Consider the following 13,321-nt stretch of genomic DNA (forward strand, 5'->3'; position numbering starts at 1 on the left):
AAGTGTTGTCCGGGTTTTTTGGAATCTGGATTAGGAGTTGTCCTTTTCTTGGAAGGGAAAGCAGTTTATGATTTAACTCATTTTTAATTAAAATTAGTTAATTATTTTCTTCTGATACTCTTAGTGTGGGCACCTAATATACAACAGGAAAGCATTCCTGATAACCTCCTTTCTGTGTTCTGTCCCTTCCCCCATGCTTGTCCTAGAACAGAGCCTCGCAAAGCCGTGCTAGGTGACAGATTGGAGAAATCACGCCTGCAGGGGAGATCTTCCCCTCTTCTCAGCCTTGCCTCACGGCCAGGATTCTGGAAACAGTGGTAGGGCTTCTTGGGAAGCCTACTCTCAGTAGGAGAGGGATAAAAGCTCATGGCCGCTGAAACACGTCAGAGAATAGAGCCGTGAGGTATTAGAGATCTACAAAGCCCCTCTGCTCCTAGCTTTGTTCTCCTGTCAGATGTTGGGAACTCTCTGATTTTGCCTTCCTCTCTCAAGATGAGGGGAGAAAACGAAGCCTCTTTGTGGAGAACCACCAGCAAAAAGCTGATCCTCAGCTTCTACTTATGCCAAGAGGTTCAGACATCCCCATCCCAGGCCCGCCCTGGGTTTCTTTGGGGCCGTCAATAGTTTAGGGTTTCCAAAGACTCTTGCTCACATTCAAGTGTAGCCACTGATTCCTTGAAGCCATATGGGGCCAGCCCAGGCTTGTTCTATCCGGGCGTCTTCCCACCATTGTGCTTTTCTCTTCGCTTGGGCTTTTACCTTCAAGGTCTCTGAGCTGTCAAAGTCCCTCTTCTGAGAACCTGGTTTGTCCCCTCCTGGGCCCAGGAAGCTGTGGTAAGCTTTTGGTTTCCTTCTCAGCTGGGCACTTCTGGGAAGCTGTCTGCATTCCTTTCTGCCCAACTCTGCCTCTGCGGCTCTGTGGGGTGCGGTTGCTTCAGGCCTGTGTGACAGGAATGCTGAAGCAGTTTTCCTGACCCAGTGGAGCCTCTGGCGATAACCAGGAGTTTGAAGGTGGAATTGCCCTTTCTTGCGATCCTGGAACCAGGAGGTAGCTTTCACATGCGCTGTGGTGTGGGGTTGCTTCTTCTTCACAATTTCTCCAACTTGCTTCCCGGTCTCTTCGCTGCTCTGAAAGAGAGGGGCGAGGAGGAAGAGTCATATTGTGATCTTTGTTGGCATTGCAGATGGGTGCTGAAGATGCCGGTTGTGAGGAAGGAGCTTAGAGGCAGGTGAGAGAATCTGTCTCCTGGTTGCCGATGACTGGTGTCTTCCCAGGCTGGGTAGGTTACAGCCTAATGGTTTATGTTGGCATCCCCTGGCCCTTGAAGGCGGGAGCCACCTTTACCTAATTTAAAACCTTCTAGAGAGGGCAGCATCATCAGCTCCTGTAAGGAAGAAATGGCCTAAGAGGACATTATAAAGAATGAACATGCTGGGCAGAAGATGAGCCTGAGAGGAAGACTCCTTGCTCTAGATACTACCCAAGTGTGCCTGCGTTTGTGTGTGTGTGTGTGTGTGTGTGTGTGTGTGTGTGTGTGTGAAAGAGAGAGAGAGAGAGAGCAAGCGCTGGAAGTGGAGGCTGGGAGTAAACACTTCTAATGACTGAATAAGAGAAGTACATCTGGAGAGGGAGTGGGGGGCTGTCTGTGGAGGGCATGGAAGCTGGGGATTTCTGCAGAGATGTGCTCCAGAGTGGCGAGAGGCCAGACGCAGTGGGGAAGTGGTCTGGACGTGTCTGCTTGTGCTTGCACTGCTGTGTACCTTGGGTATGATGGCCACGTTGTCTTCCTCTGGGAGTAGGGCTGGTTCCACGACAGCCCACCCCACTCTTGAGCAACATGGGTTTGAGCTGCGCTGGTCTGCTTATATGTGGATTCCCCCCCCCACAAAATACCATACTTGTATTTTCTCTTTCTTATGATTTTCTTCGTAGCATTTTCTTTTCTCTAGCTTTCTGTCCTCTAACTTTATTTTAAAACTACAGTATATAATATGTGTAACATACAAAGTATGTGCTAGTCAACTCTTTATGCACTGGTAATCTGGTATGGCTATTAGTAGTTAAGTTTTGGGGGAATCGGAAATCATACACAGATTTTTGACTGTGCAGGGGCCAGGAACCCCTAACTGCTGCGTTGTGCACAGGTCAACTGTATCTATGTGATTCTTGCCTGTCAGGCCCGGGCCTCGAGTGTTCTGGGACAGAGGCACTGGGTCTGAGAATGGTCTGACCAGCCAGAGTCCCCACCTGCCAGTTTGCTAGCTTCTTAAGGATGAGAAGCATCCTTGCAGCTGCCGGTCCTCACTGGTGTGGCTTGTAGAGGTGTCTGTGCCCTGCCTCTTTAGGGCTTGAAAACAGATGTGGCTTAATTTGAAGCAGACCTACCTCAAGGGCACAAATCTGAAATGTATATTACACAATTACTGCTAGTCTTGGCTTCTCTTCCCTCTGCGCCTTTCTTTCCTTTATCTTCCCATCACAGGCAGGCATTGTGAGCGGCAGCTGCTATCACACAGCCTGATCAGGACGTTAAGAATGGAGCTAAATATAACTGTCTGCGTATGCTGCTCTGATGTGCTCAGGCGCATCCTTAGAGAAGAGGTTGATTTGAATCTGCGATAGAGAGGGCATTTCCACCCCTGAGTGAGTGAGAGCAGAGAGGAGAAGGAGGAAGGTACTTCAGGGGTTGCCAGAGTATTGATTTCACCGCTTCCATATGCCCCGTTTCCCCTGGCAGCCCCAACATATCCTCCTGTCAAGGGCAGGAGAGAAAACTGAGATGTTGCTTTTCAGCCATGTAGCAGTCAGCAGGTACTTGCTGTATTTTTCAGCTTAAGCAACATTATGATTCAAACATTGTATAAAGCTTCTTTTATGACCAAGCGGATTTATAATCTATTGGGAGAGACACAATTTGTTAAAGAATTAAAGAATATTGAAGTTCTTAACTGTGTTCGATCACTGACTGATATATGTTTGTAGTTCAGAAATAAAAGTTGTATCGTAAGACTGTAGGAAAATATTCTTGGGGGAGGCAGGATCTGTTCTGGTCTTGGAAAATTAGACTGACCTTATATAAGCAGAGGCGGGGGTGGGAAGGGGTCTGGATGTGGGCAACAGCAGGAACATAGAATGTGGCCCTCCCGGGTCCCTGAGCTGGTCTGCCTCCGGCATGCTGGGTCTAGCAGAGCAGAGCTGGAAGTTTGAACGTGGAAGTTCTCTGCCTTGGTGCAGAGGAGTTGGGGGGCGATGCAGTGAACGTGAAGGTTGTGGACATTACTCTTGTAGGAGTAAATAGGATAATTTTGGAGAGGACAAAGGCTGGCAGTAAGGTGACCTGCTAAAGAGTACAGAATGTCAGCAACAGTAATAGAGAGGAAGGGAATGGATCCTAAAGAATATTCACAAGTGGAGTAGGTAGGGCCCAGACAGGGGATGTTAAGGATGAAGCTTCAGAAGATGCCAGAATTTCTGCCCTGTGAGAGTGTGCTTATGAGGTGCTTTGTACTTTATATTCAGTAAATATCTCGGAGTTGTCTGAGCTCTTAAAATTCATCTAGTCTGGCTTCATTTTCCAGATGGGGAAATTAGAGCCAGAAAGGAGAAGGTAGTATTCCCAACACAAACAGCTATTTAGTGGTAGAGCGGGACCTCCAATCCTGGCCCTCTGTCCTCCTAGGGGGATTTAAAGACAAGGGTAGCATGGTGGGAGGTGTGTGGGTCAGAGAAAAGTGCTGTCCAGTGGGGTGACATTAGGTGATTACCAGTCTGTGTGAGCAAATTAAGCTTATTCAGGAGAATTCAGATCAGATCAGTGGTTTTATTACTAAGAATTTTCTTTCTCCTTTCCTTCTCTCTCTCTCTCTCTCTCTCTCTCTCTCTCTTTTTTTACAGAGACAGAGAGAGAGTCAGAGAGAGGGCTAGATAGGGACAGAAGCATCAATCATTAGTTTTTTGTTGCAACACCTTAGTTGTTCATTGATTGCTTTCTAATATGTGTCTTGACCATGGGCCTTCAGACCGAGGACCACTTTGCTCAAGCCAGCAACCTTGGGTCCAAGCTGGTGAGCTTTTTGCTCAAACCAGATGAGCCCACGCTCAAGCTGGCGACCTCGGGGTCTCGAACCTGGGTCCTCTGCATCCCAGTCCAATGCTCTATTCACAGTGGCGCCACCACCTGGTCAGGCCCTTCGTTCCTTCCTTCCTCCCTTCCTCCCTTCCTCTCTTCTTTCCTTCCTCCCTTCCTCTGTCCCTCCTTCCCTTCCCTTCCCTTCCCTTCCCTTCCCTTCCCTTCCCTTCCCTTCCCTTCCCTTCCCTTCCCTTCCCTTCCCTTCCCTTCCCTTCCTCCTTCCCTCCCTTCCCTTCCTCCTTCCCTCCCTTCCCTCCCTCCTTTCTTTTTTTTTCTTTTATTTTCTTTTTTTCTTTCCACTAGGCAAGGAAGATGCACTCTTTGGTTTCCTCTAGTTCTGAGATTCTTAAGAATATAGACATATAATGTATATGACAAGTATTGAATTGGGTTTCCGGGAAACTGTGACTGGTTTTCAATGTGGTGCCTTTCCGAGGGAACTACTAGAGTAATTTGATTCCCCATGCTTCTCACCTTATGTGCTGACCTTGGAACCTAACTGCTGAGGAGGATGTCTTGCTGTTACAGGCAATGGCCAGGGATGATCAGTAGCTAAGGACTCAGTATTTGCAGAGTTACACTATGGCTCTGTCTTTATCAGCTCCCTCTCCCCACCTCCTTTCAAAACACACACACACACACATGCTTCCCCTTTTTCTGTCTCCTTCCATTCCTCTTTTATTCTTTTTCCTTCGCTGTTTTTCTTGTCTCATTCCTCTTCCGCCATCTCCGTCCTCTCCACTCTTGTATATATTGTCTAAGTAATTTCCTGTGTTGGAGTAACCTCCCCTCTTGGTTAAACTCAGACATGACTACAGCAAAGCACCTTGTAAATATTCTGTTTTGTCAGTATTTCCTGATGTGTGGTAACTTGCCCTCAGAGATCCGAGCGAGAATCTGGGAGTCATTCTGGACCCTTTCTTATGTCCACAGTCATCCATCTTCAAGCTCTTGTGTTCTATTAAAATAGCTCTTGGTTCCCCCTTTTTGTGTCCGTTCTCATTGCCCCATGCGGCAGGAGGGAGAGGAGGGAGGGAGATCACAGTTGAAGAAAGAAAATAGATACGAGGGTTGCCTCCAGTATCCTCAGAGGCATTTTGCAAACCTCCAAATCCCAATTTAGAGCCTCCACCTCTGCCTCTCACACTCTTGTAGCTCTCTCTGGGTCTTGGACCCTCTGGGATTGCCTGGTAGCTATGCCTCTGTGGGCTGTGTTTGGAGAAATTCTAAGTCTGAAAATGAACAATAATTTAATAAGCAGTGGAGACTCTTGGAGTACACTGAGTTAAGCCTCATCTTTAAAATAAATTTTTTTTTATTGATTTTAGAGAGAGAGGAAGGAAGAGAGAGAGAGAGAAACATTGATTTGTTGTCCCACTTATTTACGCATTCCTTGGTTGATTAATGCGTGTGCCCTGACTGGGGATCGAACCTGCAACCTTGGCATCATATTGAGATGACATTCCAGCCAACTGAGCTACCTAGCCAGGGCTTCAAGCTTCATCTTCTTGCTGAACTTTCCCTAAGTGGACTTTCCATCCAGCTTTACTTTATAAAAGCTCCTGCAGGCCTTTTCCTTGGAAGAGGTGTGTCCAGGCATGACTGGCAGTAGATGGTGTCCGCCTTGACAATGAGTGGCTGCCATCTGTCATCACCGTCAGGACTCTCAAATGGTTGGCTTGGCGAGGGCCTGTGGTTCCCAGTTACAGCCTCTGGAATCTCATGGCTTGTGAGAAAGAAGTCTTCTATTGGCATCTGCTGTGCTGGGGACAGCAGCCCTTGACCCTTTGTTCTTTTCACTCTGCCTCCCTCCTCCCAGTCTCGAGCAGCATTAGCCAACCAGTTACATGCGCTATTGACAATCGCATTAACCCCGGGTAAGGAACCCTAGCACCGAGGGAATAATAGGCTCTCTGGATTCCTTCTTTTCTTCAAAAGGCTAAGTGGTGCTCAAATATGTTCCTTGACATCCTGGGAGTAATGCTCAGGAATTCCCCTATTCTGACTTCCCAACAAGCTTCCTCCTGTTTCTGTCCTTCAAGATCTTATGTTACTTCCTCTTCTCCCTCCACATTCCTTTGTTTTTCCTCTCATCATTTCACCCATATTCTCTTTCTTGCAACCTAGGGTCTATTTATGTGCTGACTTTGGAACCTAACTGCTGAGGAGGATGTCTTGCTGTTACAGGCAATGGCCAGGGATGATCAGTAGCTAAGGACTCAGTATTTGCAGAGTTACACTATGGCTCTGTCTTTATCAGCTCCCCTGATAAAATTACACTATGGCTCTGTCTTTATCAGCTCCGTCCCCTATTGCATTGATTCCTCTATTTTTTAAAATCATGTATTGGTTTTGTGTGTACAGTTTTAGTGGTTAGACCACCATATACTTTACATCAGGGTTAGTCAACCTTTTTATACCTACCGCCCACTTTTGTATTTCTGTTAGTAGTAAAATTTTCTAACTGCCCACCGGTTCCACAGTAATGGTGATTTATAAAGTAGGGAAGTAACTTTACTTTATAAAATTTATAAAGCAGAGTTATAGCAAGTTAAAGCATATAATAATAATTACTTAGTAAGTACTTTATGTCAGATTTTTGCTAAGTTTGGCAGAATAAATCTTTATAAACAACTTACTATAGTTAAATCTATCTTTTTATTTATACTTTGGTTGCTCCGCTACCGCCCACCATGAAATCTGGAATGCCCACTAGTGGGTGGTAGGGATCAGATTGACTACCACTGCTTTACATAGTATCTCCAATTCCTCTTTGTTGATCTCTAAGCGAATGAATGTTTATAAGCAGCACTTTTTTTTTTTGTATTTTTCCAAAGTTAGAAGCGGGGAGGCAGTCAGATAGACTCCTGCATGTGCTTGCCCAGGATCCACCTGGCATGCCCACCAGGGGGTGATGCTCTTCCCATCTGGGGCGTTGCTCCATTGGGGCTGGAGCCATTCTAGCACCTGAGGCAGAGGCCATGGAGCCATCCTCAGCACCCAGGCCAACTTTGCTCCAGTGGAGCCTTGGCTGTGGGAGGGGAAGAGAGAGATAGAGAGGAAGGAGAGAGGGAGGGTTGGAGAAGCAGATGGGTACTTCTCCTGTGTGCCCTGACTGGGAATCGAACCTGGGACTTCCACATGCCAGGCTGATGCTCTACCGCTGAGCCAACCTGCCAGGGCCTAAGCAGCTCTTTTTTTTTTTTTTTTTTTTTAACAGAGACAGAGAGAGAGTCAGAGAGAGGGATAGACAGGGACAGACAGACAGACAGGAATGGAGAGATGAGAAGCATTAATTATTAGTTTTTTGTTGTGCTTTGCAACACCTTAGTTGTTCATTGATTGCTTTCTCATATGTGCCTTGACTGCGGGCCTTCAGCAGACCGAGTAACCCCTTGCTCGAGCCAGCGACCTTGGGTCCAAGCCGGTGAGCTTTTGCTCAAACCAGATGAGCCCTCACTCAAGCTGGCAACTTTGGGGTCTCGAACCTGGGTCCTTCCGCATCCCAGTCCGACGCTCTATCCACTGCGCCACTGCTTGGTCAGGCAGCTCTTTTTTATACAAAAGTCAAACCAGCTCTAATCTACATAAAATGGGATACATCTAGTATATGTATTGTCAAGGAAGGAGCTAGTCCTTACATAAATTAGAAATGTCTAGGTTCCCACCCTTTGGAGAAAAGAGAGAGAGAGAGAAAGGTTTAAAAAAGGATTAAAAATGGTCCTGTTGTAGGACTTTGATGTTTATTTAGTATGACACTCATCTGTAGACCAGGGTCACCTCCATGTTCCTACGATAAAAACTGGATTTTGAGGGGCCACTGCTCTTCTCTCTTCCAGATTCTTCTTGAGTCCTTAGAAGAAGTGGCATAGTATCCCGTTATGGGAGATACGGTGGTATGTATGTATCCCAACGATGCCTGACAGAGCTGACACGCTGCATTCCTACTGTCTAGTGTTTCAGTTCCAACGGTCAAGCCGGAGTCCTTGCTCACAAACAACTATCAGATGACAGCTTAGTATAGGAGGTTCAAGATCCTCAAGAATTCACTCTGATAGTTAAAAATATCACTTTGTAATTCTGATCATGGCTAATCATAGTTTGGGGAGATAATGGATAAGAATTGTTTGGATTCCTGGGTTTCTCTGTGTCCTTGCTAAAGCTTCGATGGTCAGAGCCCCAAATGGGAGGTTCTGATGTGAGTAGCAGGAGGGAGGGACAAAAGGGCGGATTAGGCAGGGCTCAGCTGTCTTTTTTCTGTAAGCTCTCTCACCACGAGTCACCAGAGATGACTCCATGAGGATCAAAGTGGTAGTTTTCTATCTTCCTGGTCTGCAGGAGGACTTAAGAGCCTCATGAACAAGACATGTTCTTGCTTCACAGTTAATGGGCTACACACACTTGATTTTTTTTTCCCTTCAGTGTGCCTGCCTGAGATGTTATTAAGACTTTATTTACCCCTGAGCCTGCAAATATCAACAGAATGGGTTTCCCCGGATACACTATTGGTCTAACCAGAATGGAGCAGAGGAAGGCATGGACCTCATTTGACCTGTGCTCTGTATTTCAGTCAATGAAACCCAGTCACACTGACTCATCAATTGACTCATTGAGCCATTCCTCAACTCTGTTTTACATATAGCATTTTCATTCTGTTGTCATGTGGCTTTTTTCTAAACGTGTGGAAAATGATATCTTTTGTCCTTTTAAAATTTCATGTTGTTACATGGTTCCAGTTTGTGAAGGCCTTTTTTCCCTAATTCTAGTACAATAATTATCCCTCCCCAATGTATGTCGTATGCATTTTTGATCGGCAAGTCTTAGCTAAGTTACTGATAAAAAGGGTGACTGCGATGGGCTCCAGAACAGAGAGGAAGTGTCTGAACTTCCAGGAGTTCCAGAGCAGTTCTTCCTAGTGCGTATTGATTCGTTTTGTAGCGCTGTTTGGGCCCCACTGTCCTGAGTACCAGACCGTGCATCATACATAGTAAAAATAATAATTATTTTTTATTTTTTATTAAATTTAATGCAGTCACATTGATAAATCAGTGTACATATGTTGAGAGAAAACATCTCCAGATTATTTTGACATTTGATTATGCTGTATACCCCTCACCCAAAGTCAAATTGTCTTCTGTCACCTTCTATCTGGTTTTCTTTGTGCCCCTCCCCTCAAAAATAATTATTATTTTGAGAAACCTTTTCAGTTCAGTTTTATCTACACACACACACACACACACACACACACATGTTCTCTCACACCTGTACATACTATATTACAATATAACATGTATTTTTACTCTCTGAGTCATGGTAAAAAACATGTGAAGTTTACCAGTCTAGTAATGATTGACATGGAGGTTGTTTTTGTTTTCATTATTAGTTGTTTGTTTTTTTTTTTTTTACAGACAGAGAGAGAGTCAGAGAGAGAGGGATAGATAGGGACAGACGGACAAGAATGGAGAAAGATGAGAAGCATCAATCATCAGTTTTTTGTTGCGACACCTTAGTTGTTCATTGATTGCTTTCTCATATGTGCCTTGACCGTGGGCCTTCAGCAGACTGAGTAACACCTTGCTCGAGCCAGCGACCTTGGGTCTAAGCTGGTGAGCTTTCTTTTTTGCTCAAGCCAGATGAGCCTGCGCTCAAGCTGGTAACCTCAGGGTCTCGAACCTGCGTTCTCCGCATCCCAGTCCGACGCTCTATCCACTGCGCCACTGCCTGGTCAGGCTTTCATTATTAGTTTTTTAAAAATTTTATTTAGAAAATCATATTTAACAGGGTGACATTGATCAGTAAGAGTACATAGATTTCAGTATTTCATTATTATAAATAATGCAGGAGACATGCATTTTCCCCTCCTATCTGGAACTTTTTCTTAGTGTAACTTTTTTTTTTTTTTCAGAGACAGAGAGAGTCAGAGAGAGGGGTAGATAGGGACAGACAGACAGAAACGGAGAGAGATGAGAAGCATCAATCATCAGTTTTTTGTTGTGACACCTTAGTTGTTCATTGATTGCTTTCTCATATGTGCCTTGACCACAGGCCTTCAGCAGACCGAGGAACCCCTTGCTCAAGCCAGCGACCTTGGGTCCAAGCTGGTGAGCTTTGTTCAAACCAGATGAGCCCACACTCAAACTGGTGACCTCAGGGTCTCGAACCTGGGTCCTCCGCATCTCAGTCCGACTCTCCACTGTGCCACCGCCTGGTCAGGCTCTTAGTGTAACTTTCTTACAGGAGAGGATATTGAGTCAAAATATTATGCATTTTAATTGATCTAGCAAGTTCCTTTCTAAAAGCTATGTTTCTTTTCTATTTAATAAAAATGCGATCTGTACTTTGTTCAGCATTGGTTATTTTTTTTTTTTTTTTTTATTTATTCATTTTAGAGAGGAGAGGGAGAGACAGAGAGAGAGGAGAGACAGAAAGAAAGAAGGGGGGAGGAGCTGGAAGCATCAACTCCCATATGTGCCTTGACCAGGCAAGCCCAGGGTTTCGAACCGGCGACCTCAGCATTTCCAGGTCGACACTTTATCCACTGCGCCACCACAGGTCAGGCAGCATTGGTTATTTTTAACACACATTTTTTTCTGTGCATTATATATGTGATGCATATTATTTAACAAAATTATTTAACATTAATTTTTTTCCAAGTAATACAGAGTGACCACTTCCCTATTTTACTAACTATTCTTCCATAGCCACAGTTCTCATTCTGGGGCAGCTCTTCTTGGATGTAGGGTGTAAAGGGTGACTACTCTAGTAATTCTTCCCCACCTTTATGATTTATACTTACACCATATAAACTTTTATTTATTTATCTTTAAAATTGGCTCTTTGAAAGCTTTTTATTTTAAATTAATTTTCAACTGGCAGAACAAAGACACTTTTCCTAATCTTATGTCACTATGGTATAGTTATCAACGGGTATAATGTAAACTATAGACTTACTTAACTGGACACTTTTTTGGGGATTTCATTAGTTTTTCCCACTAAGGTCCTTTTTCTATTCCAGACTCGAATCCGGCTCCCACATTACATTTAACTGATGTGTCTTTCAGTCTCCCCCAGTCTGTGATGGTTCCTCAGTCTGTCGTGTCTTCTATGACCTTGATACTTTTGAGGAGTGCTGGTTGGGTACTTTAAATAATGTCCCTCAAGTTAGGTCTGTTTGATGTTTTCTCCTAATTGGATTGCAGTTATGGATTTGGGGAAGAACACTGCAGAGGTGAAATGCCCTTTTCAGTGTGCCCTGGCGGGGGGCGGGCATGATGTCAATGTGCCTTGTTACAAGTAATGTTGACTTTGATCACTTGGTTAAGATCATGTCTGCCAGGTTTCTCCACTGTCAGGTTAACTATTTCTGCCATTGTAGTTAATAAATATTCTGGGAGAGATAATTTGCAAGTATCCTATTTCTCGTTAAACTTTTACCCACTAATTTTAACAAAACAAAACTAAAAGCAGACAAAAAGCTTATATACCATCTTTAGCATGGGTCTAATCTATGAGATCAGTGAAAAGGGGGTTACTTGCTTGTTATCTTTTTTTCTTGTGCACATTAAGATAAATATAAAAATATTGAAAATTTTAAAAATGTTCGCTTATATACCACTTACAGTCATCTTGTGTACACACTTCACCTCAAAAACCTTGGACCCCTCTGAGGTGCTAAGCACCAAATGGTTTAGGTACTATGGTGATATTGTTGATCTCTTATTAGATAGATGAACTGCTTGGTTGATTCTATTAGTCATATGTTAAAACTTTATTAATTGTTCTTGGTACAGAGTCCTAAACTAGGATTCAGAGTTAAGACATAGTTCTTCCTAAAGACTATTACCAGCTGCTAGAGGAGAATTAAGCTGAGTGAGCCGTGGTGCACCGAAATGCACCCTGGATTGTAGGCTGTTCAAGGAGCACAGGGGACAGGGACAGAGCATCCAGTTCTGCCAGAGAAAATCAGGGGAGACAGCATAGACAGGTGACACAGGTTGGGTCCCATCCCCCAGGGTTGCCCAGAACTTATACTCCTTTCCCAGGCTGAAGGAATCTTCTTGGTTAGATCATGGAAAAGCCATTTGAGTCCGTGCTCCTCTTATTCCTCATCTCCTCACCCCACCCCCCCGCCACCCCCACGTTGTACCCTACCTACCTCCTCATCCTGAAGCTTCGGTCATGACAGATTAAGATCTTGGTTGAGCTCAAAGCTCTAAGGCAGGCGTCCCCAAACTACGGCCCGGGGGGCCGCATGCAGCCCCCTGAGGCCATTTATCTGGCCCCCCACCGCACTTTTGGAAGGGCCACCTCTTTCATTGGTGGTCAGTGAGAGGAGCACTGTATGTGGCGGCCCTCCAACGGTCTGAGGGACAGTGTAAAAAGTTTGGGGACCCCTGGTAAGGCAAGGAAACATGAGAAGTCCAATCTGAAAAGGTAACGGGTTTTTAGAGGGGCCTGGGATGTTGCCTCCTTGGTACAGTCTTTCCTGGCCCCAAGACTGTGTGTATGTGGCCCAGTGTTGAAATGCTAGGACTAAGTAAATGGTCAGGGACCTGGGGGTTTGAGAAATTCCAGGAAGTTAGCCCATAGGTAAGCATTGTGACAGATGCTCCAAGAGACTGGATCAAACCAGTGAGTTCCTTGTGCCCTGGGAGCCTGCACTTTGAGCTTCATGGTGAGGGTGGTGAGCTGACTGGAGGTGCACTAGGGCTGGAAGACTGGCAGACCGAAAGAGAGCATGCTCAACTCAGCATGACGATGTCCAGCACTACAGGACAGTAGTAGGATCTGTTATAGGATAATTTTAGGCTGAACCCCACACTTTTCTAATTCAGAGCCTTAGGGTTAGTTGGGGGGGTAGTTGACAGGGTGAATGGTGAGAGGAGATGGGAGGGAGGCAGCTGGGACTAGGAATGAATAAGGACCTGGGGGCATTCCGTTTCATAAATGTCAAGGACTTGTGCATAGAATGAGCATTTCTCTGTTTTCCCAGGAAGGCTGTGCAGCAAGTATGTGTAGCGGTGGCCAGCACGCTGGAGGTCCTGCCAGATGTGGCTCTCCGACAGAGGAGGGCTGCTGTTGCCATCTGGAGGGAGACGTTTATTTTGTTGATTCAAAGGCCCTGGTAGCGCCTATGAAGAGGCTGCTTGAATTGCAGTAAGCAGATCGTCTTCCAAGAGGACTTTGTTAGA

The 13,321-nt window shown here is 45.2% G+C and overlaps 1 protein-coding gene across 2 annotated transcripts in view; it reads left to right on the forward strand.

The window, feature by feature from the left end:
• Positions 1-13,321, forward strand: part of DENND2B (DENN domain containing 2B) — a 179,814-nt gene that overhangs the window by 34,704 nt on the left and 131,789 nt on the right. The window contains exon 1 of one of the 2 annotated variants that reach the window (XM_066366233.1): positions 8,008-8,026. The exons of the other annotated variant lie outside the window; for it this stretch is intronic. The gene's annotated coding sequence lies outside the window, so the exon portion shown is untranslated. Of the gene's footprint in view, positions 1-8,007; positions 8,027-13,321 lie in introns of those variants that run through there. 2 annotated transcript variants of the gene reach the window in all.

Source organism: Saccopteryx leptura, chromosome 1 (genome assembly GCF_036850995.1).
Source record: "Saccopteryx leptura isolate mSacLep1 chromosome 1, mSacLep1_pri_phased_curated, whole genome shotgun sequence".
NCBI lineage: Eukaryota > Metazoa > Chordata > Mammalia > Chiroptera > Emballonuridae > Saccopteryx > Saccopteryx leptura.